Below are 9,440 nucleotides of genomic sequence, written 5' to 3'. Positions count from 1 at the left end.
AATAATAACAGCAATAGATTACTCTCTTCTGTTAAGAATAAATATTGTTACTGGTGGAAATTTATGGAAAAGGAAGACAAACAACAAAACAATCGTTTTTCACTTTACATGACGAATTTCATGTGATTATACAATAAGACACTGATCATTTATTAAAAAAAAACTTTAATGTGCTATTCTGTATGAGATTATGATTGTCTGGTATTTGATGCTGTAATTTTGTTTTTATTCAAGTACATTGAGTAAAGTAAATCATTGTAGTTATGTTTAATACTGTGAGATTATGTGTATAATGTGGTATGATTTATGATGGTATATAAAGGTGTTTAGAAACTCTGTTTAAGTGTGGTAAAAACGTAAATTATCATTATCGTTATCATGTGCTGCATGATGATAACGTATAGTTTTAGGTTTGATTTAAAGATATATTTGACAATGATTTGTTTTGTAAATATAATGTTAAAAACCATTTCATTATATGATTATTATTATCATCATTCAATTTGCACTGGATGCCACAGAAATCTAAATCGGAGATTATACACTGTAACTGTTATATATCCGGACTGATTTCATTACGATATCTTTTTTTTTTTCTTGTGGTATATTGTATTATAAAGTATTAATGAGAAATTGTCTAAATTGAGGGCTTGAGCTATAAAATAGGAAAATGTATGAACAACTGTAAAAAAAAAAAATGTGCTGATTAGATACTAAAATGAGAATTCTAAGAGAATTATCATTGTTACAGACGAAGCCAAGAAGTAGTCTTTGCCATTTAGAAACGTTAAATGAAGGGGAAAATAACTTCTTTTCTCACTCCATTGGTTTGGAATTTGGTTTCTTTTGATATGGCAATATATTTGAAGAACGTTAGGATATCACTCTGAGACCAGCTGGTATGTGTATAATGCATGTTTGAGTTCCTTGCGTACAGCATAATTATTTGTAAAATTATATCCAGAAATTCTGGAGTCATTATAAACTAAAAAAGTATTTTCCTCGTTCTCTTCTTTGCAATCTTCATCGCACTTCAAATTCTTCATCATTAACATTATACGGACTTTTGACCTGAGACAACCTAGGAAAACTTTTGATTGATAGAACTAATTTATTGAAAAAAGAGCTACTCCGTATTATTTGTTACACCGAATCTTATTCACACACCAATCCTTTGTTTCATGATCATAAAATTATCAATTCATGATGTGTCTGATTTTTCATTTAGGACAGGTCATTCATAAATTCAATTATAATGATCTTCCAATAATATTATCTGAAATAATTTAACAAAAATAGATTTGTTAACAATTACACAACAAGGCAGTCAAACTCATAGTATTAACCTTTGAAATAGAACGTTCTCTGCTAACAAAATATATACATATACAGGATCTCTACTCTGAAATTCATTGGATTGATACATTTTTAAAAGAAATATCTACCTTGATTACCTTTAAGAGACATGTCAAGAATATATCAGGGATTACTACAAAATTACTATGTTTGAAATTATATCATTTATATTCTTTTCCCTCTCATCTCAACTCGTCTTATCTATTCCCTCTATTCTTATCTTCTCTTCCCAGCTCTTTGGTGAATTCTCATAATGGCGGCCCAGTGCTTCAGTTTCAGTTGTTGCTGTTGATGCTTTTTTATGCCATTCTGGTATATACTCTGTTATTTTAATGTTTTTGATTGTCTCACTATGATGTTACTAGTATTCAATTTGCAGGGGCGTTAATAATGCAAGTTGTGCTTTCGATTTAGGGTCCCCCACTTTGGTTCTTATGATCACTTACTTATTTACTGTATATGTTATCAGAATATACGTTTTTTTATTATTTTTCCGTGTCCAAAGAGAGACAAAATATTTTTTTTTATAGCAATAATCATTTGAACTCAATTCTTCAATTGATATTATCATGACGTGCGTGTTTATCCATTTTTAGTCTAAAATGATTGATATAGATCCAATTTCCTATCAAGACGGTTCGTTAGGTGATCTGCTTAATTTTTGAATGTGAACTTCACCTCTTTCTGTTACTCTCTAAGGGTAACGTCATACGTTGAACTGTTTAAAAGTAGTATCATTCTATGTAGGGGATAATACCATTCCATGTTCTAGTCAATTTAATGAAGTGAGTTATGTCGAAAAAGAAAAGTTTCCAGCCAATTACTAATAACGACAAGTTATCAGTGTTTTTATCAAAATATGAATAAAAACTTTAAGAGTACCTAAAAAGAATATGTACAATGTGTTATATATTTATACACGAACATTATCGTATCTTAAAGTACATACTGTATTCTTTAATATGCTGTGTAGATAAAAGCAAAGCTTAAAGGGAAGATGTAAACTAAATTGCATGTACATGATTTATATGTATGCGCTCACTCTGAAATATAATATCTATAATCCTATACACTTAGTGTGCACATAATTGCTCTGTAAACTTGTGTGTTAATAATCACTGCATATTTTATTCTCTCTTTTCTTACTTGTCTCTCTCTTTCTCTCCCTCTCTCTCCCTCTATTCATATTGTAAGCCTTTGTGTATGTATACATGTAAGTACAGACGGATGGACAGACAGACAGAGAGAGTGGGAGAGAGGGAGGGAAGATCTATCATCGCTGTACTCCTATATTAATTCAATTATTGATGTAAATCATTATTCCGCTTTACTTCTTAATTTCATGAATACGATATCAGCTTGGAATGCGGAAGAAGTAAGAGTAACCTTTATGCATTTAATAGTGTGAGATCAAGATAACTTGATAACAACTTCCATAATAATTCAAACATGCATATTGTGCACATAAATTATTGAGGTAATTTGACATTTATTTTATGTATCTTTTTCTTGCGGCTTACTTCAATGTATCATCTGTATATGACTTTTGATCTGTTCTAGCAAATTAATATTGTTACTTTGTACTTATAGTTTTGCATTAGTTGGATACAGAAAATAAATGAAATTAAAACGAAATCAAAATGTTTTCGGGGTCTGAACTCCATAGTATCAAAAGATAATAATATGGAAGAAGAAAAAGAAAGAGGAAAACATCAAGTAAATATTGGCAAACTTGTGCATGGAGGAGGGGGGGGGGGTAACGTCATCAGCATCTATGTTTCCGTATTTATGTGACCCGAGATCCCTATTTCACTTTGGAAGCATTAGCACATCCAACAATTCAATTTCACAGAATTTTAGATTTATTTTCTTCCTACTTTGATGAAATTACCAATGCTTCATTATTTTGTGCATTTGTGTGATTTTACTAATTTGAATAAAGTTAACTTAAACATTCAATACAGTTCCACTTTTGAATATACCGCATTATATCATTATTTTTATTACTCCCTTTACAAGGAGGAAGTAACTTTCTAATCATGGTTTAATGCTGTATATACCTTGTTCTGGTCGACTCTGTCCTGTCAATCGTAGTTTAAGTTTCACTTTCAGTCTTAATTACTTTTCAGGTTTAGTTTGATTTTCCTTCTGAACTTTCCACGAAAATCAAACATAATCAACGGTACATAACAATATGCAGCCTAACAACCTCGATGATCATTAAATTACTTGAACAAATGTAATTGAATAAAACAGTCAGCAATACACTTATTTCCCGTTTAGGAGAGAAAAGGGGGAAAATGTATGAACCTGCTTGAGCGCGATACACTGCTTGATACTGTAATGGCAGCCATACTTGTCAATGACCATGCCTATCAGTAATGATTACTGAGTACAGTGTATGACTGAGGACTGCGTGATGACATGGGCGAGACGCGTCAGTCTGCGAGTTCAATATGGTGATCGACATTCCATAGATTTCAGGCATACACAATCATAGTACATAATACAATATACATATCCGTCATAGTCAAAGATAGTGTCCAGATCACAAAGTGTGTAAAAACATTGATAAATCTTATCGCTTTTATCTTTACTGTCGTATTGTCAAGTTTGTTCTGTTGCTGTTTCCACTTTGCCCTCTACATAACAAAAGCACGGAGTTGATAGGCTTTACCTCCTTGATAAAGGCATCGAAAGACAACTTAAAACGTGAGACACAACATATAGGAATCAGAATGGTAAGTCCTGTTATGTACGTTTTGTTTCCACGATACCATGCCATCCACGAGTTCACAACGAAATGTTAGAGCTACAAAAAATAAACAAAAGAAAGAAAACAAAAACGAAATATGATCCTGTGAAGTCAAGATTTTGACACGATCTCAAGTGTTCCCCTCACGACGTTAGTAAAAAGTTGATGTTAATCACAGCGACCATCTAATACCTGTTGTGACCCAGGCCCCTGCATGCATAGTCTCAGTTTACGTCCAAGATATAAGAGTATGATCGCAAAATGGGCCAGGTACCATTTTTAAATATTTCAAAGTGAGGCCGCCATCAGACAGAGCCGAATCTAACTTGTTCAGTGATACCTCATGTTAAACATAAACAGAGAATATTCTTGAAATTGATATTAAGAATATCCTATACTTCTTTATCCTTGTTTTTTCAGCAGCTTTTATCGCCAGTATCTCAAATCAACAAGAATGAATCTAACTAAATCTTCCTATCATCTACTCACAGTAATACTTAAGTTCTACCAACATAACTGATAAGGCTTGATTATGACACGAAAATAGCAGTCTATATATCTATGTTATGTATAAAATCTCCCCTCTAATAATTATGTATTTCTGGTGTATAAACTCTTTAATCCGTTGCCTTCGAGAAATGGCTGATCCCTATAGTATACAAAGAGATAATTAAGCTACGCCTGGTTACCGTGAGCCACTTGTGTAAAGCCGCCCTTGACAATAACTTCAACTCCCAACGGCTCATTTAAAATTGATGAGACAAGTTCACTCGACGTGTCTGTTTCCATGGCAACAATCATAGCACGAAGGCGTGAACAGCGAAAGCACGGTGTACATGCAGATATTAAAACAAACAATAAAGAAAGGTGAATCTGTCAGGCGACATAGTTCTCACACACAGCTGTGTTGTATACAGGCGCATTCAAACTAATGCATACGCGGTCTTGTACATAATTATAGATCGTAGATTATACATGTACATTATAACCTGCTTTGAAATTGTGAAATTTCCGCGTAACAGAGTGGTGACATAACATATTGTTCGCCCAAAACATCATCGGCATGACTTACGATTCTTAAGGTGTGATCACACATCGCCGGTTTAGATGGCGGTTCATGGCGGTTCTCAAACCGCCGTGAACCGTGTCCCAATGATGGCGGAAAGCACTTTGACTACGTTCTCAACACGTTTTGAACACGGAGCAAACGCGGATTGACGCGGTAGTAACACGTATCGTCCCGGAAGGTGGAGGAGTCCATACCAAGCCCATGTAGTTGGATGCAATCAGAGCCCTTTCACTTGTCTTCAATGGGTTTCAACAAGGAGCGTTTTGCTTTGTTAGGTAAACACAATTTTAAAGAAATTATGAAACGTTGTAATCCCCTGTGTTTTACAGATTGATATAAGTGATGCAACAAGCGATTATCTTCAAGTTTCAACGTGACTTTTCTCTTTCTCTTTGAATTTTTAAAATATCCGTATTAACTGTCATCAAAAAGACATGCATATCAAAGCAGAATCTAAAATAGTTTTCAAAGTTTCCTATTCATTTGTAGCTTTATTTATCAAGTGATGTACAAGTACTTGCTTGTTTCAACATCTCTCTTTTTTTAATTCTTTCTTAATTAAGTTTTCACATAATTATTTCGCGTGTTGAATTTAAGATCTTGTTGCTTGTTTATCGATGGTTTCACAAAATTGCTCCTTCTTATCTTTCACAGCTTCTTGTGAAGTATGAGCCTAGGAGAGTTCCGAAATCGTAAGGGGAATCTGTATGTGATACCCTCAATCCATTACGACAAACTACTATGGCAAACGTGGTTTATGCCGTCCCAGAACTGTGGAACAGCATCCCAAGTGATAAAACATGCAAGTTCCATCAATAAGTCCAAAATGTTTTTAAATACTTAACTGTTAAAATAGTAACATAGTGATTGTAGATGATGATTTATGCAGCATGTTACTGTTTCTGAAATTACCTTTTCTTGTTTATCTTTTTGTTCCCCCTCTAAAGCGCATAGAGACCTTGCCAAAGGTATTATGCGCTATATAAGAACGGTAATGATGATAATATGATAATAATATCTTTAACAACAGTCAATAAAAAAACATATTATGTACATTATACATTATCAAAGAAACATATATAGTATCATGTGCATAGTTTCCTCTTTACTTACAGGTTCATGTAACATAACAATGATGTTTTTTTTTTTCAAGTTTCAACATTGCTTTTCCCTCTACTCTCTTAAGTTTCAACAATTATCTGTATCAACATGCAGTCTTACAAAAATGGCATACATAATCACGAAAGCAGAACCCAACATATTTACATAAGTCTTCTGTGTGTAACACGTTGCTGGCCATCTTAAAAGCTGTTAAGCTTTGATAAGATTATGAACTTACCTTTTAATGTAAATGATGTACTATTCAACATCGCACCTAACAACTTTTTGAACATTAAACTTTATTTGTTACTGATATGTGTTAAAGAAGTAAGGAAACTGTAGCATTCAGTATATTTGCCCGATCTTGCATTATGGGTTCATCTTTGCTTTTTTTCTCCATTTTTTATTGCTCCGCCACGAAGTGTCGCCGGAGCCATTATTCTCTTTTAAGTTCATTATTTCTTTTCGCTTGAAAATTATGGCGGTGTTAACAATGTATTATCACGGATCTTGCGGTGCAAACACGGAGGATGCCGTTCTTAACACGATGAACGGCGATGTGAACACGGTCCATTTCAAACCGCCAAGACCGCCACGAAAAATTAAACATGTTTAATTTTTCTGGCGGTTCCCCGCGGTTCTCGGGGTTCATGGCGGATGGGTGACGGATGACCACGGTTTCTGTACGGTGTAAACACTGTCTTTGGCGGAGCACGGCGATTTGCTGAACCGCCATCTAAACCGGCGATGTGTGATTGCACCTTTACGCTGATTTGGAATTTTAGAGATTGTAACGTTGATAAATAACTCCAGAACTTTGTGTGTGTATTTCTCTGGTCTAAAACATGATATTATGATTGCTATGATTGCTGCATAGCAAAAAGAAAAGACACTGTGATATGCACAGGTACATGTGCATTAAGGCTCGACATTAACTCAAATTTCTCTTCGTGCCCCTTTCGTGCCACCAAAAAACGTCAAATTACATTCTTTGGTGGCCTGAAAAAGAATTAAAACTGTGAAATGATATGACCAAACATGAAAATAACGCAATTACTCATTGCAAATTTCGTCATTTACCATGTGTGTAACGTGACTAAAAATTAAGAGAGTAATATATTAGAAAATCGAAATGATTTGATAAAGCATCAAAATGATCATAAACCTTCATAGTTAGTATGTGAACATTGGCAGGTATACTCCGCTAGGTTCGGTGTAATAATGTCAGAGGTAAAATTGTCAGAGGTAGAAATGTCAGAAGTAAAAATGTCAGAGGTAAAAATGTCAGAGGTAAAAATGTCAGAGGTGAATATGTCAGAGGTAAAAATGTCAGAGGTAAAAACGTCAGAAGTAGAAATGTCAGAGGTAAAAATGTCAGAGGTAAAAATGTCAGAGGTAAAAATGTCAGAGTAAAAATGACAGAGGTAAAAATGTCAGAGGTAAAAATGTCAGAGTAAAAATGACAGAGGCAAAAATGTCAGAAGTAAAAATGTCAGAGGTAAAAATGTCAGAAGTAAAAATGTCAGAGGTAAAAATGTCAGTGGTCAAAATGCCAGAGATAAAAATGTCATTGGTAAAAGTTTAGGCGCAGAAATGTAAGAGCCGAGGTAAGGGTGCCAGAGAATGTTTTTTCATGTTTCTGACACCCTTCTCGCAACACGCGCTTCCCGTGCCTTCTCCTGAAAAAGCATTTTTACTTCTGACATTTTTTACCTCTGACATTTTTACTTGCTAATATTTCTTCCTCTGAGATTTTTACCTCTGAGATTTTTACTTCTGACATTTTTACTTCTGACATTTTTGCCTCTGACATTTTTGCCACTGACATTTGTACCTCTGATATTTTTACCTCAGACATTTTTACCTCTGACATTTTTACCTCTGACATTTTTTACCTCTGACATTTTTACTTCTGACATTTTAACTTCTGACATTTCTACCTCTGACATTTTTACCTGGCACCCTCCAGGTTAAGGGCTTCAAAATGCCACGTTGTGATAACTACGTTCATATTTGATATTCAATAGAGACATAAACACAAATTTCAATGACTCCGTATATTCATAAAAGATCTGTATTATAGTAAAATGGTTATACCTACTTCTGTTATCGGATAAATAAGATTTAGAGGAAAGACAGCAAGAAAATGGTTTGTCCGAATTTGGCCGTAAAATATGCTGAGCTCGGCCGTGAAGACTATCTTGTACCGCGGTCGGGGCAGCTAGCTGAAATACACGCAGGTATGTAACACTGAGACTTTTTTTTTCTGGATAACAATAACACATTAAAACAATCGACAGGCTCACAAATTTCAGGTGGCCCGACTTTTATTTTTAGTGGCCCCGACCCCTCGATGGAGACCACAACCAATATCGAGCCTAATTGTATACAATATACCTATGTGATATACATACAGACATATTATTATGACCCGTTGTAAATGTAACATTGACGATATATATCTCTATATATATATATAGATATGACGATAATATTTCCCAGTCGGATAAAACTCTTCGTCCTTTCAAACGAAGGAATGAAAATTAAGCGAATTTGGATGAATATTGTGCTTCATTGATTTTTCACTATAAAGTTCTGTGTAATTTTTAAAGTTCTTTTTAATACCCGAACCCAGATTATGGCACATAATCATATAAAAACATAAATGTTTACATATTATGATAGTAATATATTTATATAGCACATTTTGCATAGACGTACATGTTGAAATGCGCTGTACTATTGGATCATTAATGAAGAAAGTGAGTTTTTAGATTTTCAGGGTTTTTTTTTGACGATGAGAGATTGCTGGTTGAGGAGAGTATGAACGTATATCTATCTATCTATCTATATATATATATATAATATATGTATTATATATACATATTCTACACAATCTTTTCCTTGTTTAATTTGTTCCTTATCTTTAAAAAAAATACCCAAAAGGTATAGACACCTAATTATCAATGGCGTAGGTGTATTCCTTCTTTTATCATTGATATATTCATATGGCAATTATGAATTATGAATTTGTTTTCACGCTCACGCATTACAAGTGATTGACCGTGCTGAAGACATGTACATAAAGTGAGCTTGTCACGGCTCCAAACATAACGAAATAGTATAGGGGATTCCCGCCAGAAGCAATCCCCCGCCAAA

The sequence above is a fragment of the Diadema antillarum genome, unplaced genomic scaffold, assembly GCF_040938485.1.
Source record: "Diadema antillarum isolate AM-2024a unplaced genomic scaffold, OU_Dant_1.0 scf00000166, whole genome shotgun sequence".
NCBI lineage: Eukaryota > Metazoa > Echinodermata > Echinoidea > Diadematoida > Diadematidae > Diadema > Diadema antillarum.
The sequence above is the reverse complement of the archived record's forward strand: the minus strand, read 5'-3'. Positions refer to the sequence as shown.